This window comes from Marmota flaviventris, chromosome 17 (genome assembly GCF_047511675.1).
Source record: "Marmota flaviventris isolate mMarFla1 chromosome 17, mMarFla1.hap1, whole genome shotgun sequence".
Classification (NCBI taxonomy): domain Eukaryota; kingdom Metazoa; phylum Chordata; class Mammalia; order Rodentia; family Sciuridae; genus Marmota; species Marmota flaviventris.
Window position 1 is genome coordinate 38,984,787 of NC_092514.1, and position 24,270 is coordinate 39,009,056.

General features: G+C 47.8%; 1 long non-coding RNA gene across 1 annotated transcript; it reads right to left on the reverse strand.

The window, feature by feature from the left end:
* Positions 1–6,219: 6,219 nt before the first annotated feature.
* LOC114082778 (uncharacterized) lies at positions 6,220–23,984 on the reverse strand. Its single transcript, XR_003581027.2, has 3 exons — positions 23,887–23,984; positions 20,692–20,921; positions 6,220–6,796 (listed from the first exon to the last, which is right to left on the reverse strand). It is a non-coding gene; the product is annotated as an uncharacterized lncRNA (long non-coding RNA).
* Positions 23,985–24,270: the final 286 nt, after the last annotated feature.

The window sequence follows — 24,270 nt, forward strand, 5'->3', positions numbered from 1 at the left end:
CGTGGTCAAAGGTGGGACAGGACCCACAGGCAGCAGGATGGGGGGGTGGGCAATGGAGGGAGGGTTGTCACTTAGGCGTGGTGTAAGAGATCAGAGTTGCCCCAGGCAGGAGCAGGGTGTGTGAAGTGCTTACACTCCAGTTCCTATCAATCAGACTCCCTGGATCCTGAGGGGAACAAGTCTAACCCCCTGGATCCGTGGGATGGGCTATTCCAGGCGGGCACCTGTTAGGTGATTTGGGTCCGTCACTCCTACCCATCTGGGCCTCAGATTTCTCCCATGAGAAGTTAGGGAACAGGACAAACTAACTTCTAAAGACTCTTTTAGCTCTAATACTATATGGCTTTGAGGAACAAACGTCTCTTTTGACATTTTTAATGGTTTTTAAGAATTGCACAAATCTCTGTGACCCATTATTCAAGACAAGAGCTAAGGCTTTGAGAAGAACTAAGTCTAACCAGATTTTCCCCAAGTCCCCCAACCCAGGGTGACCAATATCTCAAATTCCCTCACTTCCTTTTCTCTATAATATAGTCAGTGTACGCTTCTACATGTAGAGTCATCCCTCGGGGTCCTTGGGAGATTGTCTCCAGGAACCCCTAAAATCTGAATATGCTCAATTCCCTTATGTCAAATGGCATACATTTGCATATCCCCTGGGCAATCCTCCCAGGGATTTTAAGTCATCTCTAGGTAGCTTTTAATACCTAATACAAAGTATATGTAAATAGTCGTTATACTGTATTATTAATAGAACAATAACCAGAAAAAAAAGTTGTACATGTTCAGAATTGATGGAATTTTTAAAAATATTTTCAATTCACGGTGGTTTGAATGCAATGGGTTACAGGAGCCTAGATATAGAGGTCTGACTATATGTATTTTTACTTTATAAAATGGGTATCATGCTGTCCCCAAGGATTTTTGTTGAGTAATACTTTGTTACTCCTACTGAGTATCACTGAAGTTCATGTGTTTTCAATGTTGTATAATATTCCATTGAGCAAGCCATGAGACATCTTGTTCATTTACATTCTTTTTATGGATATTTGAGCTTTTTCTAAATTTCTGCCATGGGAAACAGTAATAAGCACTCTTAAAGATGACGATCGTAAGTCTGCACGAGTTTCATTAAGTGTATCTGAAGAGGTGGGCTTGCTGGGTTGGAACATTCGCTGTTACACAGTTGTGTCTGTCAGCTGTATTTCCTCTTCTGTGAGACGTCCCCCCCTGTCTTTGCCACTTTTCTCTTGATTGTCTCTGTTTTGCTTATCGGCAGCATCAGCCTGTTTCCTGTTGAATGCATGGGCTCCTGATCATTTTATGTGCTGAAAAATCAGTCTTATTCAATCCAGATGGGCAGCGCTTTCAGTAATGTAACACTCCCGGAGACTTGTTTTGTTTGGGTACCAGGAATGGAACCCAGGGGGCACTTCACCACTGAGCCCCATCCCAGCCCTCTTTATTTTTTACTTTAAGACAGGGTCTCACTAAGTTGCTGAGGCTGGCCTCAAAATTGCAATCCTCCTGCCTCAGCCTCCCAAGTCGCTGGGATGAAAGCTATGCTCCACCATGCCTGGCTTCAGAAACTGCTTTTGAACTATCAGTAGCCAAACCCACAGTTTATTTGTACAAAGGCCTTGCTCTCTAGATGTGACCTCAAGCACTTGAATACCATCAGGTTTTATGAGACCATCTCTTACCCGTGAGCCTTTTTATCCAAATAACAGGATTTCCTAGGAAGCTATTCTTCTTATCAGAGGTCTTATCAAAGACGGTGACCTCATGCCCTGGATTTGGTCCTGGCCACCAGGTTGAGTGTTAATAACCATGCTTTGATTTGATCTGTGCTCTAAAGCTATGTCTTATTTTGAGAATATTTTACAAACTTCAAAGGTGAGAAAGAAGAGATGATTGCATCTTTCAAATCCTGTACGCCCTAGAATGCCTAGATTCTCTGATTCCTTTCAGTTTCGTTTGCAAATGAGCCAGTTCTTTTGCTGATGTCATCTTTCTCGTAGCACTTCTTGCAACACAGCGCAGCTAGCATCCATTAACACACACAACAACATTTGGTCTCTAAACCTCTTCTCCCAAAGCCTCAGATTCAGTAGTTTTATTTTCTGCCTTCCAAGTTAGACATGTGACGGTTTTACCAAATGTTATAGTACTGCTTTATGTAGGTTACCATTTTTCCAATCCTGTGTAGAAATGATCTTGCTGCCTGCCACTTAGCCCCAAAGCCAAAATTATACATCTAATTAGAGTAACACTCACTTCTAGGCATTAATCTCTGTGTTAGTATGCTTTTGCTACAATAACAAGCAGCCCCAAAATATCCATGACTTCCATCAAGAAACATGGCTATCTTGCTCCCAAGTCTGGGATCCCATTGCATCTTGGCTCCAAGCTGTGGGCTGGGTCAAATCTTCCCTATTCCTGGGCTTGGGGTAAGGAACAGCTTTTGCTGAGGATGTGTTATTCTCCTGGCAAAGAATCCATGAGAAAGTGTTGGCAGAGATTTGCAATGCTTTCCAAACTTCTGCCAGGCTATGACACATGTCCTCTCTACTAGTATCTATTGGCTCAGGGAAAAAATGTGGCTAAGCCCAGAGTCAGTGGTGTGGGAAAACATATTCTGAATCATTTTAAACAAGAACACAGCATCCGATGGAGAGGGAGGAGCTCTTCATATTCTCTTGTACTAAACCTGTAGGTATGTGCATCATGACAGATTCTCTGATTTGTAACTTGTTTTCGGGTTGTCTTTTAAAGCAAGAAAACTCGTCCTTTAGGTACAAATTTGTCAGCCATTTCTTTTACATCAACACTTTTGCTTTATTTAAAGACACAAGGCTAAAATATATTCCCCAAGATTTACAAAAAAAAAAAATCCATCAAGATTTTCTTTTTAAAACTTTTTAAGACATCCTTCGACCATTAAACCATCTGGAATTGATCTTCTTTGTGTGCTGTAGAATGTATGGATCCAATTTGACCTTTTTTTTTTTTACAGATTGCAATTTCTCCAGGCCTCGCCTTTGATCTGTCCCTCCTGTCCCCTCTGATCCAACATGAGAAACTGTGTCACACACCACCGCTTCATGCACACGTGGCTCTGATCCTGAACTTTCACTTTTCATTTCATTGGTCAATTTGGTCAATCCAATGTTGACCTGCCACTCAGAACAAGTCCTGGTGTCTGGTGATGTAAATCCCCCTCTGTGGTTGCATTTAAACTGAAAGCATCCTAGAAGCATGCAGACTTTTACCCTTCTTTAGAAAAAGTTGAGCCACCTCATCAAGTTCCAGGAAATTCTGTCAGGCACCAAGCCATGCTCTGAACAGACACTGGCCTACTGGACCCTAGGACCACCCAGTGAGGGATGGCGTCCCTCTCCCCATACTACAGATGAGAAAACGGAGGTGCACCCAAAGGACTGGTGCACCCACAGCATCAAAGTAGCAGCTCTAAGATTCGTCTCCCTTGAGAGCATCCGGAGGGCCCCCATCACAGACTTGGGATTGCCTTGTGCTCAGCTAGGAGGCACTGAACGGAACCTCCCCTCTGGGCACCACAAGAAAGGTCAAAGACCTCATCAAACAACTGACATTTCCTGTCACTTCTATGCAACCCTCAGAGTACCCAGCTCATCCACGCACACCGTGGATGGAGGTGATAAGCCTCAGACCACAAATGGTGGTGTGCCTTGCAAAGTCACCAGCAGTGCCTGTCACTTTGCTGAGCATTCCTGCTGATGGCAGAAACTATGCAGGCTACCTCTGAGTCAGCGTGTTCTCACTGATGAAAACGAGCAGGCAGAGGACTGACTTCTGTGGATGGTTCATGTTCCAAGGAGAAGTTGGTCAGTTGGTCTCCACAATAGAGGGGTCTCTCCCTCTCCACCCCCCCCCCCCGCCACCCTGTATGTGTGTGCAGGTCTATCCATAAGAGCAGACTCTATAGTATCTGGGCTGTCCCTTTCACAGCCATAGTAGCCTTTAGCTCTTGCAAGAGAAGCAGGGGATCTTGGTACTCCTCTTACACACAATGAAACCAAGGTGGTTCAGTGACTGGCCAACCCATCCCATTTCTCCAGGCTCCCAGAGGCAGGCTATTTAAGGCACTTCTTTTGCAAGACCATGATGAGCAACGCGACAGTGTGGGTGAGCAGTGGCTTTCAGGAGTGTGCCGGCAGCAGCAGCAGCACCTCCTGGGGACTTGTTACAAATACAAGCTCTTGGGCTCTACTGCGACTTAAACTCTGAGAACAAGGCCCAGTGATCTCTGTATTAACAGGTTTGCTATGCCCTGTCTTTGTGCCTACAGCTTGAGAACCACTGATATAGAGAACCTACCATGATGCCCAACAAATTTAAAATGATTATTCACTATTTTAGCCAAAGGTCACAGAGAGAGTTGATGCAGAAGCAAGGACTTGTCCTCTGGCCTGACTTCTAGACGACTCTTTCCACCAAGAGTCATCTTAGCATCTAGGAAGGAGATTCCTCTGTCTGGGAGGACTCGTCCTCAGGTCAGTAGTGATCTGGACATATGGCATGTTGGGTCTAGGCAGAATAGTGAGCTGAGGCGCAGGCCCATGGAGAGCTGTGGTCACTGTGTAGTTGGTCACGTAAGAGTCCTGTAGGTGGAGTCCGGGAGGGAGGCTTGCTCACTCAAGTGCACTCATGTATTATTCTACACATTAGTCTGTGTCTGCCCTCACACACGTGGGTCCTTAAGTCTGATGCAGAAGTGGGTCGGTGAAGGGCCAACTTAGATTTGACTTGGCTTTTATATTACAGATATATATTTAGGAATTGAAAATCATCTTGACAACATTAAAGTACATGCAAAAAAAAAAAAAAAAACACCAAGTCAAATCAATAATGATTGCATCACAACCAAGAACTGTTTGTTTCTCGACTTTCACGATTTCTCTCTTTGTAGAAAAACCTTTTTACTGTCCCGATCACCCTGAACACAAAATCAATCGTGTGTTCTTTTCACACTGACTGCCTTGTGAGTGTTTTTCTGTGATTTTGCTTCTTAATTTCCATAATTGCCATGGTAATGACTGGAAAATATTTCATCCGATGGAGGTGACATAATGCAATTATAGACATTTAGCTGGTTATTTCTAAATAACACTGTTCTGAGTGCTTTTCTATAAGTCCCGTTTTCTACTTGTGATGTTTTCTTCAGATTAACTTCCTAGAAGAGGAATTCTAGGAAAAGAGGACACGGGCACACCCCTGGCCATGGGAACACAAAGGAAAAACATTCTAAAAGGAATGTAGCCATTAGCTCTGTCGGTAGCCATATAAATATGCCCAATTGACAACATCGGGCCTCCAGCACCAAGGGCTCTTATGTCATTCCTTTTTTGACAACATAATAAGAATGAAATTGTATCCTATTATTGCTTTAATTTTTCTTTCAGTAAATTTCTTCCAAAGACAGAGCTGGTCACAATGGGCTGTGGGAAAGTTCTTTTCATTCAGTGTGGGCCACCAAAGGCCCACATGTTAGAGACTAAAGGTGATAGCTAAAGGTGATAGAACCTTTAAGAGGCGGGGCCTAGTGGGAGGTCTTTAGGCGATTGGGGGCGTGCCCCTGAAGGGGACTATAGGACCCCTGTCTTTCCTCTCTTTTTCTTTTGCTATGTGGCCATGAGGTGTGTGCTTTTACCTCATCACAAACTGCCAACCTGATGTGCTGCTTCACCCAAAGCCATGGCACCAACCCATTATGAACTGGAAGCTCTAAGATGGTAAGCCCAAACAAACCTTTTCTTTTTATAAGTTTATTATGTCAGGTATTCATTATAGTGACAGAAAGCTGACTAGCACAATTAGTAGGTACCCATATGCAAGTGCATGTGTGTGCATACCTCTTATTATGTGTTTTTGGATGCATACATGTGTCTGAGTATATGACCACCTCTCCGCCTAGGTACCTGTTTCCATGTTACCTCAAAGAACATGTGTGATGCATAGTGAGTTTACCTAAGGCTCTCCCGTAGCTGCTGTTTCTGAGCATGCTTTGGTAGGACTAGGTTTATGTGTGAATATATACCTCTGGGAGACACCGTGAATGCTGTGCAACTAGCTAAATCAAAACAGATGGCTCCCTGCTTGTTGAGAAGTAAACTGAGCCCAATAAGATGTTAAAGAGTTTATTTAAGTTGAGAAGGAAATTAGGAAATTCCAGACCATCCAAAGTTCAGGGTTGTGATGACAAAATTAGGAAATTCCAGACCATCCAAAGTTCAGGGTTGTGATGACAAAAGCCTCAGACAAGTATTGATGAGGGAAAAAGCAGAAGAGAATTAAAAATGATTTGAGGCCACAGTTACAAAACTGCCTTCTTTTGGTTTATTTACATGGTTGAAATTCCAAGTCACAGGATCTCCTGTTCATGGGCTGCCTAGGATTGGCTGAGGTTAGGTACTGTTTCTATCTAACATTAAGTATTTACCAGAAACGACTCAAGTTAAGTTTTGTTTACATTTGCCAATTAAGCAAGGTTAAGGTCACTCAGAGGCCTAATTGTTTTTTTCTGCTCAGGGATCCTGCAGGCCTGGTCTCTGTGTCCATGTGCTTCAACAATTCCCCCGCTGCTGTTCATCCTCTCAGTGAGCTAGGGGGTGCGCTTGGCTATCTATCGAGTTGGAGTGGTTTCTGGAACAAAGGTGCAGTGAAGGTGATCTCATCAATCCTTTCAACAGGTGTGAGGTCATCCCATGATGGTGGGCTCAAGTGGCCAATGGCCAAGTCCTCCATATTGTCTAACCTGTTTACAAAAGAATATTTTACCCAATTAAGTTCTAGACAGCTCACTAGAAAAGAGGAAAAAAGTTTCCCTAGATCAAGAAAATAAAGACATTAAAGGATCAACAAGGCTTTAAACAAAAAGTCATTTAAAAAATGATAATTATGGTGTTCAGTTCATACAATTAATTTTTGTTTTGCTTGATATTTGCTAGCAGTGCCTTGGATCCATCACATGGGTCTAAATTTTCCATGACAGCTTTGGAAATTCTGACCGGGTCCGATAGGATGGTCTTAAAGTTATCAGAAGAGAGTACTTATCAGTCTTTTTCAAGATTGTCCTGCAATTTTATATCATGCGGCTGACAGATTTGATCACTTTAGTGACATATAACATTTTAACTCAATAATTAGAATTACATGACACCATTACACTAGGACATATTGGGTTCCCAGGAGTTTCATACAATCCCTGGAATGCTCAGATCAATAACAAATACAACTTAGGGAGCCCCTGCCTCACATATTATCTGACAGTGACTCCTCATGCATCTCTCTTTCTATAAGAAAAGAAAACAAAATCTTTTGAGATACTTCAGCATCTTAAAACTCTCATAGTTAATTTGAGGTTAAAAAAGACAATTTAGAATTTGATTGCGGGGAGCTGTTAAACATGTGTGGAAGTTTTAAATGCTTAGTTAAATAGGATCACAGGACATTGTAAAAAAAAATACGTATGGACTAAAGATTTTAAAGTCAATTACAGATAGTTGCATAGTCATAAAAGAAAATAAAAACGGCTCTTAGTGAAAAGACTTTGTAAAGGAATCAAAGACCTAATAAGAGACAACATGAAGCCAGTAAAATTATCTTTATAAAACACAGACCCTTTGTGTTCTAGGCCAATTACTTAAAAGGTTTAGGAAAAAATAAAACATTTCATAATCAAAAGCCGACCAATACTTCAAGAAAAGTTTGTCCTTTTAATTTTTTGATAGAAAGTGAAATTCTCTGAATCAGTATATTATTGAGCTCATCAAAAAACCTTATCAATAAAATCTATGTAATCTTAGTAATTTGGCCATGCATGTGTTGATTGATTGATTGATTTTGGTGCCAGGGATTGAACCCAGGTGTGCTTAATCACTGAGCCACATCCCCAGCCCTTTTTTAATACTTTTATTTAGAGACAGGGTCTCACTTAGTTGCTTAGGTCCCAGCTAAATTGCCTGAAGCTGGCTTTGGATTCATGATCCTCCGCCGTGGTCAGGCTTACAGGTGTGCCCCACTGTGCCTGGCTTAATTTATTTTTTATAGTTTAACTCAATTTCCCATCTGTGACTTCTCATCGATTATCATCTTCTTGCACAGCTCCACAAACAAAGGGAACAAATGAATAAATCTCAAATAACAATGAACATTCAGAAGAGCCGAGGCCGTTTTACCAGCATGAGCAAGAAGATCTTCTCCAAGACTCTAAAAATAAGGCTCAGGTGAGTGACAGTGAGCAGGCTTGTCCCCCTCCACACCAGCCCCTCAACCCCACTGTCCCCCACCATCATGCCTATGATCTTTCAGCCTAAAATGGAAGGAAGGAGGCCGGGGCTGAGGCTCAGTGGGGGGGAGCGCTTGCCTAGCATGTGTGAGGCACTGGGTTCGATTCTCAGCACCACGTATAAACAAATGAACAAAATAAAGGTCCATCAACATCTAAAAACATTTTTTTTTTTAAATGGAAGGAAGGAAGGAAGGAAGGATGCTTGTGGAATCAAGTGATGTTAGGCCACAGCTCCTGGTTCACAGAGGTTTTCAGGAGACACGGTACCCTATGGGGTGGGAGTCTTCCTTACAACCCTGAAGTAGGCAATGAAGGCTCATCATCTTAAGGGTTCCAAAAGTCTGTCCTGACCAACACTAAAGCCTCACACACCACTGCTAATCGTGTGCAGTTGGAGTGGACCAAACTCTTCAAACATGGCGCCCATAGCGGGGGAAATGGTCAGACGATCCTCATGGGCTGGGATGTGGGCGCAATTTGGGAATCCCTGGGATAGATATCTAGACCTTCGACTTTTATAAGACCAGCAGAGCTTCCCTCCTCCCCACACTCATCCCAACATCTCTCACAGGGGAACTCAATTATGCAACAGACAAGGAACAGAGATGGGGGCCAGTGGGCTGCCTACTCGCCCCTCTCCTGGACCCCAGCAAGGGACTCTTACGGCTGGAGCTGTCCATCTGGAAACCAGGCACCGAGAAGCCCTGAAGGCCCTTCTGGCCTTTCCAAGTCAGTGTCCCAGCAGCGGAAACACAGCAGCTACCACTTACCCCCCGCCCCAGTTTCCATGTGCATCTCCCTAGATACTTTACCCCCCATTACCCTCCTGTGTCCCCAGGAGGAAGACACTGATAACATTATACGGATGCTATTTACGGCGGAGGAATAGAAGATCCAATAGAAGACCCTGGGCAATAGAAGAAAACACTGAAGTTCCCTTCCTGCTCTTGAGGGTCATAAAGCCAAGAAGCAAACCTCGGGAGTCTGGATCTAGACTCTGTGTTCTTCACCCCACTCTAGGATCTCCCAGATTTGAGAGTGAAGAGGCGTCTTTGGGATTTCAAGTCCCTGACAGCCCACCAATAAACCTTGTGGCCCTTCCCTCTTGGGGGTTGTGTTGTGTTTGTCTTGGGCTGTTTTAAATTGAGCCCAGGGAGTCGTCCTCAGTCACCCTCCGTCTCTCACCCAGGTCCCCTTTGGAGGAAAGCCACATGGAGCCCAGAGACCTCCGCTCAGTGAGCATCGAGCCCTTGACTCCCACAGCTCCCACCGCAGCCGCTGAGGATTCTTCTTGGAGACTTGTGGCAGGAAAAGGTGAGCCGGAAGCGGGGATGTGACATCTGACACCCCCCCCATGTGCTTTACAAAGTTCCTTCATCTCATGGTCACTACAGTCCGGGGAAGTGTTTCCATTTCAGAGACGACAAAACTGAGGGTCAGAGAACATTTGTTGGAGGTGCCCAGCTCAGAAATGGCAGAGTATAGATGTGAACCCAGTGCTCTCCCACCTCTGGTCACTCTGCCATAGATTTGGTGGCCCTTGGGGATAGCAGCTCATCTGCAGGGCCTTTCTCTGGCTCCCAGAGGTCCCCTTTGCCTGCATCCATCATCACCCTGACCCCCCCCCCCCCAAGGCTGCTATTCTTCTCTGTCTCCCCATCAGCTGAGGGTGGGGGAGTCCTTAAAGGCAGAGCGCAGAGAAAAAGAGAGCACCTCAGAGCTTTGCCTGCACATGAACCCCAGCCGTGTGCACCAGGCCCCAAGAAGCTGAGCACCCTCCCAGCTGCTAGACCAGCACTGGAGGCCGCGGTTCTGAGAACTTCTCAGGCCCCGAAGACTCACTCTTCCTCCCTCCCACATAGGTTGGCCCTTTTCTGTCTTTGGGAAATCCCAGGGCATCTTCTTGGCCAACGTGGGAACTCAGGACCCAAATTCCACCCCTCCAACTGAGTGGGTGAGGGGGCATTCAGACTGTCCCCCTAATAAGGACTTTCGTCCGTCCTTCCCTCTGCTTCGGGACAGAATCACGTAGGAGGGTTTAAGAGCCTGGGATCTGGAGTCAACCCGAAATGGTTTTTGAGTCCCTGGCTCCACCATTTGCTGCCTCGGACAAATCCCTTAACCTCTCTGAACCCTTAAAAGGAAACAATGACTAACTTGGTCCTGACCACGCAGTCAAATAAGATGATGCGTGGAAAGTGCTGAGAATGATACTGGGCTTTAGAGTGAGTGCTCGGAGGAAGCTTGGAAATTGAACCCTCCTCTGCCACAGAGGATGAGAGCAGCTTGGCAAAGAAGAGTCAGGTGGTCAGAGTGGAACAGGAGCAGCTCACCTGCATGGGGGCCAGGACGGAGGCCATGAGAAGCCCAGTACCGAGGCAGCAGAGCCAGGAGTGGACCATGACTCAGACAGATGTACAGAATCTGACCAAATTAACCACAGGAAGCAGATAAGAATTTAGGCAGAAGGGTCTTTCCGAGGTGAAAACCCATGGATATGCAATAAGGAGGGGGACAAGAGAGTGCCCGTTGGTGGGAAAGAGGGAGGAGATTAAAGAAAGGGAGCCCCAGAGCTGCCAGGGGCCCAGGAGGTGCCTGCTGAGCTCCAGCAGGGGGTCCCCTTGGCTTCCAGCCTAGCTCTAAGGCACACAGATTGACGGAGCCCCTACTCTGGGCCCAGGATCAGCTACAGTAAGCTTCACCCCGTGTGTCTCCCTGGCCTCTAAACAACCAGGCAATGAGAGAGGTTTTACCAGGTCGCCTGGCCACAGCAGGGACTCCAACCCAGACTGGTGGCTCTATCTCTTCCAGGCAGGTAGAACACCTCGCTTCCACACTGTCATCTGCCACCTCCACCAGCTCTGTGTGACCTTGGACAAGTCACTCCGCTCTCTGGGCCTCCGTTTCCTTGGCTATAAAGCAGCAGCCGCAGCCCAGGGGTATTGAGTGGATGGAGGAAGCTGGGTCTGAGGCCAGCGGAGTTGGCACTCAGTGTGTGTCACCCGTGGGGCTCAGAAGAGGGGAAGACAGCACGGTCCCCCCCACCCCCTGACCCGTGCTGCTGCTGATGGGGAGGGCGCTGGGCTCAGAGTCGAGCCCCCGGAGCTGGGAGCCTGGCTCTGTACCTTACCAGGACTGTGACCTTGAGTAAGTCACGAGAACCCTCTGGACTCATGTCCTCGTCTCTGAAGGGAGGACGGAAGCATGAGAGACTGCACAGGGCCTCGGGGCGGGAGGGACCTGGTGCTGCACCCAGCAAGGGTCAGAGAGGCCCAGGGAGCGGGCGGCAGGGCTGACGTTTCCCTGTGGTGGAGGAGACTGGCCAGCTGGTGGGCACTGACGGGGACGGGGTGGACATGTGGGGAGCACACAAATGCCCAGAAAGATGCCAATCCCCAGACACGGGGAGAGAGGCCAGTGTGCACAGAGCAAAGGCCAGTGGGAAGGTCACGGGGCTGGGATTCTCTCCTCTATCATCTTCTGCTCAAGGTAGCTGCCAAGGGACTGCCCACAGAGACCTTCTTCCTGAGCTACTCAGGGAAGTCACTCACCCACTCTGTTCCTTCTCTTTGGGGGGTTCACACCAGGAGAAAGTAATGCTCACAGGGTTCTGGGTGGGAGGGACCGCATGGGAGGAATGAACTACTCAGAAGGAAAGAGCTAGAAGACTCAGCCAAGAGCCCCACGGGGAGGCACTCAACTTTCAGCACCGGCTGGGGGTTGGGCAAGAGGACTTCACAGAAAGCTGTGACTGGGGAAGACCAAGCCACAGAGAACAAAATTAGCAACAAGGTAGGGAAGAGAAACCCGCCGTGGGCGCAGCTTAGCCTCCACCTCCAGAGCTTGCAGAGGGACCTCAGCTGCCGCAAGCAGGTGGGCACAGAGCTGTCCCTGGCCCATCTCTCTGCCAGCTTCCGCGGGTCCGAGAGAAAAGTCTGGGACAAGAAGCAGCGATGTCTCTTTCTGCCTGTGAAGGAGAGGACTTCACCTTCCTGAGCCTTTTTTTTTTTCCTCATCTGTGAAATAGGATGGTAATACTTTCCTCAGAGTCATGAGGAGGAGAAGATACAACCATAAGAATAGTAACTGAGTCGGGCACAGTGGTGCCCGCCTGTCATTCCAACAGTTCGGGAGGCTGAGGCAGGAGGATGGCGAGTTCCAAACCAGCCTCAGCAAAAGGGAGGCCCTAAGCAACTCATGAGACCCTGTCTCTAAATAAAATACAAAATAGGGCTGGGGATGTGACTCAGTGGTTGAGTGCCCCTGAGTTCAATCCCTAAGTACCACCATCCCTGCCACACACACACACACACACACACACACACACAAAAGAATAGTGACCAATATAATATGCCAAGCTGTATTATTTCATTAATCTTCACAACAACCCTGTTGGATGAACACTTTCAACCCCATTTACAGAGAAAGAAATAAGGCTCAGAGAGGTTAAGTGATTTTTCCAAATCACACAGCGGGTAAACAGCAGGATAAATGTGGGATCCGAGGTCTAACCGACTCTCTTCAAGCTTTGGAGCCTGCTAACTGATAAACAACAATTAAGCTGCCCTCCCAAACCCTTTCTGGGTCTCCACTCTGTGTCCAGGGGCTGCCCGGATGCTGGGCTCTCTCCTGGACCTTGGCCTTGGATTGTGGACTCCTGGGCGGATCCTTGCCCGGAGGCTGCAGCAGACCAGGCTTGGGATCCGCTTACTCTCGGCAGGCAGCACCTTTTCCTGGACTGTGGCTCCTCATGGTGAGCCCACACGCCCATGACAGACACCCAGGGAGGGGACCTAGCCGGAGAAGTGTGTTGACTCGGCATCTTGAGCCCGGGAGGCCTTGAAGGTGGCTGCTTCTGTCTGTGGGTGCAGGGAAGTGAGCGATCCCAGGAAGCAGGTCAACTCGAGGAGGAGAAAGTGGAAGAGGCTGGACCCCAAGCCACATGGGGAAAGCTCACTCCAGGGTTGCACCCGACCACCCTTCCTTGGAGAAAGCGAGCGGGCCCTGGGCCTTGCTCCTGGACCTTATCCCTGCTTTCCCCAGGATACGGCAGGGGTGCGCTGGGATGTAGCCACAAGAGGGAACGAGTCTCGCCAAGCCCTTGCTGGGTGCCAGGGCTGCAGGAAGAGCTTGGCATGAGTCACCCCATCTAGGCTTCTCCATAACCCTGAAGGGTGGGCATGGGGTCCCTATGAAAGAGAACTAAGGATCGAGGAAGTTTGTCAAAGGCCCAAGGGCCACCCAGCTGGCAAGGGACAGAGTGGCCTGCCTGACTTCAGCGCCCACACTCTGCTCTCCACAGGCCCCCAGCGGATCCCCCTCATTCCCGTGGGAGAACCGTGCCATCAGATCAGCCCACGAGGGCAGCTGAGTCCCACAGGCTGATTTGGTTCACCACAGACCTTCCTCAGAACCCGGGGGGCCACTCTGTCCTGGGGGCCAACGTGACTCTGCTTACTTATCACTATGTGACACGTCCCCCCATCCTGTCATGCCCGAGGCTGTGGAAGAAGTCCAAGAACCTGGCTTCAGAGAACTTAGTGGAGAAGACAGATGCGAGGCCAAGCGTGACCACGGCCCCAGTGAAGTGCCTGGGGACCTGGGGACAGAGGGAGGGTGCCACCTCGTGAGAATGCAGCGGCCAAAGGGATCCAGGCCAAGTGGCTAACTCAGAGCCTGGTCGTCACAGTTGGAAGGACATCGGAGATTGTTTGGTCCAAACCTCTCATTTTTCCAGATGAGAAAACCGAGAGCAAAGGGGAGGTTTGTGTAGGACGCTGTGTGACATATGGAGCCAGGCAGCGTCAGAGCCAGCGAGGACCAACCCCTCAGGCCCTGTCCCTGGCCTCACCGTGATTCTATTTATGATCTAGCCTTGACAGGTGACCTAGCAAATGGAGCCCAAGATAAGTCCACTGCCGCCATCACAACAACTCAACCCCCACAACCCGCTGGCCTTCTGGACCAGGAAGATTCGATTCAGCTGCAGGAAAAAACAAAACAAAACAAAACAAATCACTGGTAGCCTAAGCATGACAGGAGTGTCTAACCCCAGGTAAAAGTCCAGAGGCCTGAGGTCCAGGCTCTGCTCCACGAAGTTGCAGGGACCCAGGCTCCTTCTTGCAGCCCCTCGTCCTTCTTCAAGCCGTGGCCCTCGCTCAGCAGCCAGGCTCCCGCGGCAGGGTGGGTGAGGAGAGAACGATGGTGCTTACCCCTACTGCTAACAAGGGTCGCTGGGGCCGTCCCATGACACACCTCCCTGTAGCCCATAGCTGGAGCTTTGCCAAGTGGCTGGCTAGCGACGTAGTTTCATTCTGGGTGGCCAGGAGCCCAGCTAAGAGTGCCATTCCAATGGAGCAGGGAAGGATGGACACCTGCCTTGGATTCTCACCCTTTAATTCACTCTCTGGATGCTGCTTTTTGCATCCTCCCCTCCCCTCCTTGCAATCCGCCGCCCTGTCCACAGTGTGGGGTGTGACCACCCTCCTGGCACACCTCGGCCTCACTACCACTCCTTTCCCAGCTCAGCAGCAGGCGCCTGCTTCCCTGCCAAACAGCAGGCCATGTGTGTGTGTGTAGGCCGGGGGGAGGCCTGTGCCAGGCTGGGAGGCCAGAGGAGTCCCGAGTCCCAAGTCCCGATTCTGACTTGGGCCCATTCCTCGCTCTGTGACTTTCATCCAGTTACACCCTCTCTCTGGGACAGGAGAGAGTGTGTGCATTTCAGACCCCAAAAGGAAAAAAAAAAATGAAAACTAAAGAGAAAACATCTCAGATCTTACTCTGCAGGTGGGCCTGCACCTAGACCCACAGATGTACCGTCTTTGGAACGCACAAGGAAGTGATAGTAATAGCAAATCTTTGGAAACAAACTACCTGTCCATTAATTGGAAACCGGCTAAACACACATCAGCTGTATGCAGGAGAATATTCAGCCTCTGTTTAGAAGAATAAGACCACTTCATGTATGCTCCCGTGGAACACCATCCCAAATACATTCATTAGTCAGAGCAGGGGATGGATCAGTGTGCATAGTATGTAAACTTTGGTAAATTATATCCACCCAAATTTATATATTCCTCTGGACACCCACACACACACACACACACACACACACACACACACACACAAAGTCTCTAAGGAGAGGAACTGGTATCGGGGAACAAGGAGAGAATTTTTAATATGCAAGTTTTGTGAATTATTTACCAGGTAGAAGCTACAGGAAAAGGTGAGGATGGGAAGGGAGAGATTTAGTGGGTATTATTTAATCTTGGATCCAGACAGTTTTTTTCTCTCTCCCTTAATCACCCCTTTAGAAAAGACAGGACACTTGGTAAACTAACTGAAGCTCTGCCTGGTTCAGCTACATGCATGGTCACTGTCCCAGATGCCCACATCCGAGGCCCGGCCACCTCTGCTACCCTCCATGGGCAGCCTGCCTCAGACACGGCCCTTGTTGAGAGAGAATCCAGGACTGAGAAAGTGGGAGGAAGCTGAGAAGGTGTACCCAGGTTTTTTCATGCTGGGTTCCTCTTCCTGGGGACTTGCCTGCTACCTGTCCAGCCCGCTGTCCCTCTAAGGGGGTAAAGCCGGTTGGTCAGGATGCTTATGTGTGGCAAGGACAGAAATCCCAAAGCGAAACCACTGAGTCAGTGGATTGGCTCATAAAACCCCATGTATCAGCCCAATCCATGGTCAACTCAAGAGCAGGGATAGAACTCATCTGGGGGGACACTGGGGCAGGGACCTTGTAACCTACCATAACTCTCCACCCACCACGTCTAGTTCCCTTCTCCTGTGGCCTGGATCTCACCTCCAGCAGGACCCTGCTCATCAGCAGCTCGGGGCTCTCTGCCTGAAGCCCCGTGACCCGAGAAGAGTCACATTCCCCCTTCTCCAGTTAGAAAACCCTCAGGGAAGGACGGCGACTGGCCTGGCAGGCGTCAGTGCCCACTGCTGCACCCAGTGGCCCAGCTAGAGGAGCAGGCTGCTGGTTTTTGGTCCAGCCAAAGTATATCCCCCACTCATCTGAGCTCAGGTCTCACCTCCCCTAAGAAGCCTGCTCCCGACCCAGCCCTGGGTGCAGCGAGCCCCTCTCCCTCACATCCCTGTCTGAGCTGTGTCTACGCAGGCCTGTGTGGCCATTGGATTAGCATCTCACACTAGCATGGGTGTGCGTCTCCCTCACTTAGCACAAGCTCGGTGAGGGCAAGTGCCAGTCTGGCTTTGTGCCCTTTGTACCCACAGCATTTAGCATGAGGAATGGCATGAGGTATCAGGTAGCAGAAATAGGGGATCCCAAAGCATTGACAAGCCATACAAGGTACGGCTGCTCTCTGAGGCCTGGCCACATTCCCCCTGTCTACCTACAGTCTTTGTTTACTCCTGAACAAACCCAAAGGCCTTTGGCCGACATCCATCCTCCCACGAACAGACTTAGTACCTAGCGGTGGATTTCACAAGCATGGATTAAACACCACTGCGTGCACCACACTGTCCTGGGTGATGGGTTACAACCATGAGCAAAATATAGAGAAACCCCCTGCTACTCCAGGGAGACTGAGAAGAGACAAAACGGAAAGGAGAAACGCTGTCCAGTTTTGAAATGGGCTGTCAGGGAAGGTCTCGCGAGAAGTGGTATCGAAGCAAAGCCTGGAAGGAGAGGAGAGAGCGAACCACACAGCTCTTTTGTGGAGAAATGTTCTAGGCAGGAAAAGTAGCCAGTGCAAAGACCCTGTGGCAAAAGCACATCTGGAAGTACAAAGAGGTCAATGTGACTGAGGTTATTTGACTTGAGCATTCGAGTAAAATGAGAATTGACCTTTGGGGATAGCATTCATCCCCAGGCACCTTGACACTGTGTAAGAGGGAGATGTCCAGGGTTAAGGCCAGTGAAGAAACAGTGACCAGATCTCTGTAGAGACAGAGATATCCGTGTAAGGACTTTGACTTCTACTGTCAGTTGGTAAGCCCCGAGTAGGGATTTTGAGCAAAGGATTGACATGATCTAAATGATGGGTTAACAGGAGTCTTCCGACGGCTTCAGGGGACAGTGCAGACAGAAGCAAGGAGACCAGTTAGCCAGCTCTGGCAAAAGCCAAGCAGGAGAGGATAATGCTTCGGGCCAACGTGTGGTGATGGCTACTTGGCCAGGGTCGGATATATTCTGAAGTGAGAGTCAACAGGGTTCACAGACTGATCTCCGTACCAGAGGAACACAGGATTCAAGGATTCTTTCAAATGAACAAGTCAAACAATGGAGTTACCATTAATTGAAATAAGCAAACACACAGGAGAAGCAGAGCGTTTATGTGTGTGTGCATGTGTGTGTGCATGTGTACATGCATGCGTGTGTGTGCGTGTGCGTGTGTGTGTGTATGCACGCTGGGGATGGAGCACAGGGCCTCGCACGTGCTAAGCCAGCACTCTACCACTGAGCTCCATCCCCAGCTCTGAGGAAGCAGGTCTGATGGGAGGTGACAGGAAAGGCGGGGGCTATCACCACTTGGCTGTGATCAAACTCTTCTTGCAAGGTCTCTTAGACATGCAAGAGAAAATATGCAACCCAATAAGCAGGTAGGTGGAGGTATCTGGAGCTCTCGGAAGACAGCATGTGGTTTTCACCATGTGAAAGTGTAGCTATCCAGCCGTTCAGACCTGAAAAAATGGTGATCTCTATGATTCGACCTGTAGGTGGTTGCCAAAGCCACAGCACTGGACCGGATCCCCAGGAACGGGATGTAGGTGAAGAAGGCAGAAAGTCCAATGATGAGCTCCAGAACACTCCATTACAATGTCGGGCAGGTGAGAACCCAGAAAAGAGCACTGAGAAGAAATAGGGGTGGGTGGGGGGAGATAGGAACATCGGGGAAACACAGCACCCCGAAACCAGGGCAAGAGAGTACCCCCGGAAGGAAGGAGTGACCGTGAGTCCAGGGCTTTTGAGGGTCCAGGTAAAATAAGAACTGAGAATGGCCTTGACAAGAGCTGGTAGATAACTGGATTGGAGAGAGAATGAAGGAAGAGATTTAGAGACTGCAAGCACCATTCACAGCCTGCCCCTGAATGCCGGAAAAGGCTGCCCTACTGGACTCTTTGAAGATAGACAATATTTGCAGTCTATGAGAATAGAATATTTGCAATCATGCTATGTACAGTCAAATTCTGATAATTCACTTCTAGTTCCTCCTGATCTGCAATGGGTAAGTCCCTTAGTTAAGAAAAATATTTCTGGGCTGTGGTTGTGGCTCTGCGGTAGAGCCCTTGCCTAGCACGTGTGAGGCACTGGGTTGGATCCTCAACAACACCTAAAAATAAACAAATAAAATAAAGGCATTCTGTCCATCTACAACTACAAAACAATTTAAACAAAGAAAAGAAAAATATCTCTCTGTGTTGGGCCCTTCCAGAGGCTGCTGAAACTTGACCCAAGCTGCCCTGACCCCACCCTGGTCTAGGCTGTCAAGGTTATTTCCTTTATCAATATGTTCAAGGACAAAGAAGGATCAGTCTCTCAGTGTGCAATTGCTAAAATTGTGGAAGTAACTTAGTGGCCCTTCAATAGATGAATGGATAAAGAAACTGAGGTATATATACACTATGGAATATTACTCAGCGTTACAAGAGAATAAAATCATGGCATTTGCAGGTAAATGGATGGAGCTGGAGAATATCATGCTGAGTGAAGTAAGCCAATCCCAAAAAACCAAAGGCAGAATGTTTTCTCTGATAAGTGGATGCTGATCCATAATGGTGGTGGAGGATACCATGGGAGGAATGGAGGAACTTTCAATAGGGCAAAGGTGGGGAGGGGAAGGGAGGGAGCAGGGGGGTAGGAGAGATGGTGGAATGAGATGGACACCATTACCCTAGGTACATGTATGAAGACACAAACGGTGTGACTCTACTTTGTATACAATCAGAAATGAAAAATTATGCTCCGTATGTGTACTATGAGTTGAAATGCATTCTGCTGTCATGTAGAACAAATTAGAACAAATAAATTACTTAAATCAATTTTTTAAAAACTCCAGTTTCAAGGAGAGTTCTCACTACCTGGGTTTCCCAAGAGGGTTTCCAGCTCCTCTGGGAAGCCTGCAAAACACCTGCCTTCGTTGGCTGTTGTCTGGGAAGATTCTCTCTCTGGCCCTGCATCTCCCTCTGGGAGCTTATTATTGACCCCAAGACACCAACCCCTGGCTTCAGACTTTAAGTATCATGCCCTTTCCACAACGCAGCCCTGGCCTCCGATCCCTTGGTTGCAGTCTTGGGGAGGAAGCACCTGCAGTTTCATTGATGAGTTCTCTTGCAGATTTCTCTGCATGCCAGCCCTGACTCCCCTCCAGAGTCTACAGATAAATCACCGCAGCTAAAAGAAGGTCAAAAATGGAATTTTTACAACCACAGGAAATGACGATTACTTAATTCACCTCCTCTTGGAAGAACCAAGGCCTGAATCACCCCAGACAGATGGGGTCCACAAGAATCTGTGAGATCCCAGGATCTATTATTGCCCAGGATCCTGGGCATTAGGTCTGATAAATGTAGGCTGTCGGCAGGGGAATGTCCATGCTGATAAAGGACATATGTCATCAGTAGCAGAGCTGTTTGTTTGCTTGGGATTTTTTTTTAAAGGTCATTGTTTAAAGGGTAGCCCCCTGTGGGAAAGAATGAAGGAGAATTCTGTTGAATTTTTTAAGCTGATGACATTTAGGCATTGAATGATATTTGAAAGCTTTCTGCTTCCATCTCTATCTTTGATTGCTCTCTCTCTCTCCCTCCCTCCCTACCTCAGATACTTTATAGGGAGAAAACATATTTAAATAATATATTATCTTTTATTGTATGAGATATTAAACTTTTTAAATTATACAACAACCTCCAGATTTTAAAAATACACTCCGTAGCTATCCGTGAGGGGTTGTTGCTTTGCGATCTAGGCTGAGGAATGTAACTTGGCCCATTTACAGAAATTAAGTGATTTGTCTCCTCTGACACCTAGGGTTTCCCTCCAGACTGGAGCTCTGGTCCATTCCTTGGATACTGAATCCTTCCCTATGCTCCTACCTCAAATGCCAAAGTGGAACCCGAGACATAGAGGAGATAGCTTTCACCAATGGCTGAGGTTCTCACAGCAACTGCGTGGCAGATGAGCTCCAGGGTGACTTCCAGAAGGGACCCACGGGGATGGGCATCTCTGCCTTTGGTTAAAAGATCAGTGACCTCCACCCCCCCCCCCCAGATTCCATTGCCTTGGCAAAATTATAAAGGTCCCACGTGGGGTCTCTGCCTGACCTAGGACACCTTGCTGGCTCTGCCTCAGCTGGGCTGCAGGACAGCTCACCCTGGGCACCATCACATACCTGGTTCATGTTCCTCAAAGGTCTTCAGCAGGAACAATTGCAAAGGTGAACTTACCAGGGATAACAGGAAGTCACCTGTGACTGACAGCTCACCCCACCAATCCCTTTGTCCTTCTCCTCCTCTTCCTTCTCCTTCACCATCATCACCATCTCACTCACAGTGTGCATGGACACTGACGCAATGCCAGGTATGTCAAGTTCAGTGCCCACGTGCAGTGTCTCATTGGACCCTATGACAATCACAGTAATACTATAATGATAATTCGCCCCGCTTTACAGAGAAGAACATTGACGCTCAGAAAGTAAGTTCATCAAGGTCAGCAACCCAGAAAAGGACACAGTGAGAATCAGCTCATATCTGTTGGCTCCCCAAGTTCATTTTGTAATTACTATGCAAGAGTTTGTTAAAAGTTAAGAATATTATTCAATTCCTCAGTCTCTCCTGGGAGATTCTGAATGCCTCTCCCTTGGGAGAACATACTAGTACGTGCACATCCTGATGATCTTAGCAGAATGCAGAGAAATTTCGACAATGTTGCCCAGAGGCAGGAGGTGCAGGGGAAGAGCTCAGACAGGACCTTCCCCAGCTCCACACTCACCCGTCCAGGGCTCTGTGTTGGGGCTTGGCTGTGCTCTTGGCTCCTCACATTCCTGTCTCTAAAATAAACAACCTAACACCTGGTATCTGAGCAGAGACATTTTCCGTTGTAAGCGACAGAAACAGAAACCACTTCAAGTTTTCACTTAGCACGGTGTTTAGCAAATAGCTGATGTGCTGTAAATATGTGGCAAATGAATCAATATTTTTAGAAAGTAGGAAAAGTACCAGGAAAAAAAAAAAAATTCAGGTGTCTTGTGCTATCTAAGGGAAACGGGAACATCAAAGCCTTAGGAAGAACAGGCAGATCTGGTGAACCCAGATGGAGGAGCTCAGGCCAAGCAAGAGCAGGGCTAGGCCTTCCGGTTCCCTCTGCCCGGGGCCTGGCAGGGCTGGAGGAGAGGCCTGGTCTGCACACTCTGGGTGTGTGCATGGTTACCGGGGCACCTTGGAAGGGTGGAGGCCCCGTGGAATGAGTGATGTGAGATGTCAAAAGCTCAAGGGATAGAAAATAGAGGTTAGTTTCTAGGTTCCATTTCCCATCAGGATTCTATGCAAGCATGACTGCTTGACCCCTTTCCCAAGGTCAACTCCAGAGAGCCAGAAAGAGAAAACTGAAAACCATGGGAAACCTCTGGGGTTGGGTGCAGCTGTGAAGGGTGAAGGGAAGGGTAGAAGGCCATGCTGATTTGGGCCTGGGCGGGAGGCAGCCCAGAATATCCGGGGCTTCTAGAAGAGTGAAACTACCATCTGAGGAGGGTGTTCTCCTAATGTACCTCTCCCTAGGGGAGAAGTTACCTGAGATGACCTGAGAGTTGCCTCATTAGGTGTTTTCTTGATCCTGGGGTCCCCAAGGCTCACCTCCCACTACTCACTGATAGCATCTGGGGGCTGGGGGTGTGGCTCAGTGGTAGAGGGCTTGCCTCGCAGGTGTGAGGCACTGGGTTCGATTCTCAGCACCACATAAAAATATAAATAAAATAAAGGCATTCTGTGTCCATCTAAAACTAATAAAAATATTTTTTTAAAAATAATAAAAGAAATAGGTAGCATCTGGCCTCTCACTCCCAGGGAAAAATGAGCTCACAAGCCAAAATAACAAGACCATTGTGAAGCCTGACAATTTAGTAGAAAAAACTGACTGGGTATGGGGCAGTGTGAGAACAGGAAGAAAAGGGGACAATACTGTTACTGAGCAAACACCTCGTGTTCACAAAAATCTTTGTGCTTAATTTTCATGTTCGTTCTTGGAGACAGGACATGTCACTAGCACTTCTCAAGTAAGAAACTGTGCCTCAGAGCAGCCAAATGACTGCTGAAGGACATCAAATTCATAAATAGGGATCGCGACCTGGAACCGGGCTCTGGAGTCAGACCATCCAGGTTCAAGTCACTTCTTGATTAAAAAGAACTTGGCTAAAGTCACTTCTCTGACTTCAACCTCCTCTTCTACAAAACACGGATAAGACTGCACCTAACTCATCAGGTTGTTGTGAAGGTACATTGTGTTAAATGTACACTTCCTGCCACATACACAGTACTAAAAAAAAAATATAGTGGTGGTTATTTTAATTATGTTCAACTGGATGCTCCTTTTATCTCTTCTGTTATTTTGGTAGCAGATAATAATTCTTCTCTCCCCACTTGTTTAAAAAGCAACCAGTTGGAATTGTCACTTTTGCTTCTCAGATAGGAAAAGTCCGCCCACACAAACCAGAAAGAAAGAAATGACACAGTTCTGAAATCAAACCCTAATCTTCAGCGGAGCCTTAAATGACAGAGAGAGTGGGCTCTTCCAGAGGAAAAGGATCCCTTGAGTGCCCAGAAAGGATGTAGGCTCTGTTACAAAGGATCCTGTCCTGTCCTATCTTATCCAGAAAGAATCACAAGCCAAGACGGAAATGTTTAAAGTTGGGCTGTGGCAGCGCAGGGGTGGTGTACACCTGTAATCCCAGAGGCTGAAGCAGGAGGATCACAGTTCAAGGCCAGCCTTAGCAACTTAGCAAGGCCCGAAGCAACTCAGCGAGACCCTCTCTCTAAATAAAATATAAAAAGGACTAGGGATGTGGCTCAGTGACTAAGAGTCTGTCCCTGAGTTCCATCCCTGGTACCCCCCAAAATAAATAAGTATAAATAAAGTCAGGCTGTGCTTTCTTAACTAATTATACATTAGTGCAATGGATTATTATAAATCTCTCCAAACTTATCTACACAAACATTAAACACACATACACACACGCACACACATAAAGGCATTTGTGGAATGGTTATATGCAAAAAGCCCAGTATAGAGCAATGAGTAGATTATGATGCCTTTATTGGAAGATATGACCATCCATGAATATAAAGGTAGGAAGGGACAGTGAGGCGGGCTCATGTGCATGGAATGTGGGCCACTTTCTAAAACTTTCCATGGAGTTTTGGTCTTTTCTATAGAAATCCAAAGTGTGGAGGGCTATAACTATGACCTACTTGTATGTACAAAATTACATCAATACGATTAATCCAAAACGTCTATCATCTGATATAGACGTACCACACCTATAGAAAAATCCCAAGAGCCACCTGCACCCTCATACACACCCACCAATACTTACAGAAGGACAAGTGTCTCGTCAGCATCAGTGGACAAGGAAGCCCTTGCTAATAATCAAGAATGCCAGAATGATTGACAGGGGAGAGGTCCTACTGTGTGCCAAGCACTTTGCAACCCGTTTCCTGCGGGAATCCCCTTCCAGTCCGTCTGCAGGAGGCATCAGCATCTCCATTTGCTGATAAGGAAGTGAGGCTCAGAGATGTGAAGTGACTTCAGCCTGGGAGTGGCTTCCCTTCGGCACAATCAGGTGCAAAATCAGTGGCTTTGGAGGTTTCTCTCCATCAGCCTCACCTTCCCCCATAACAGCTCTGCAAAGTGGCCTGGTCCTAGAGGCGTGGCTCCGGGGCCTCCCCAGCTGGGGCCCACGCTGTCCCCATCTCTGCAT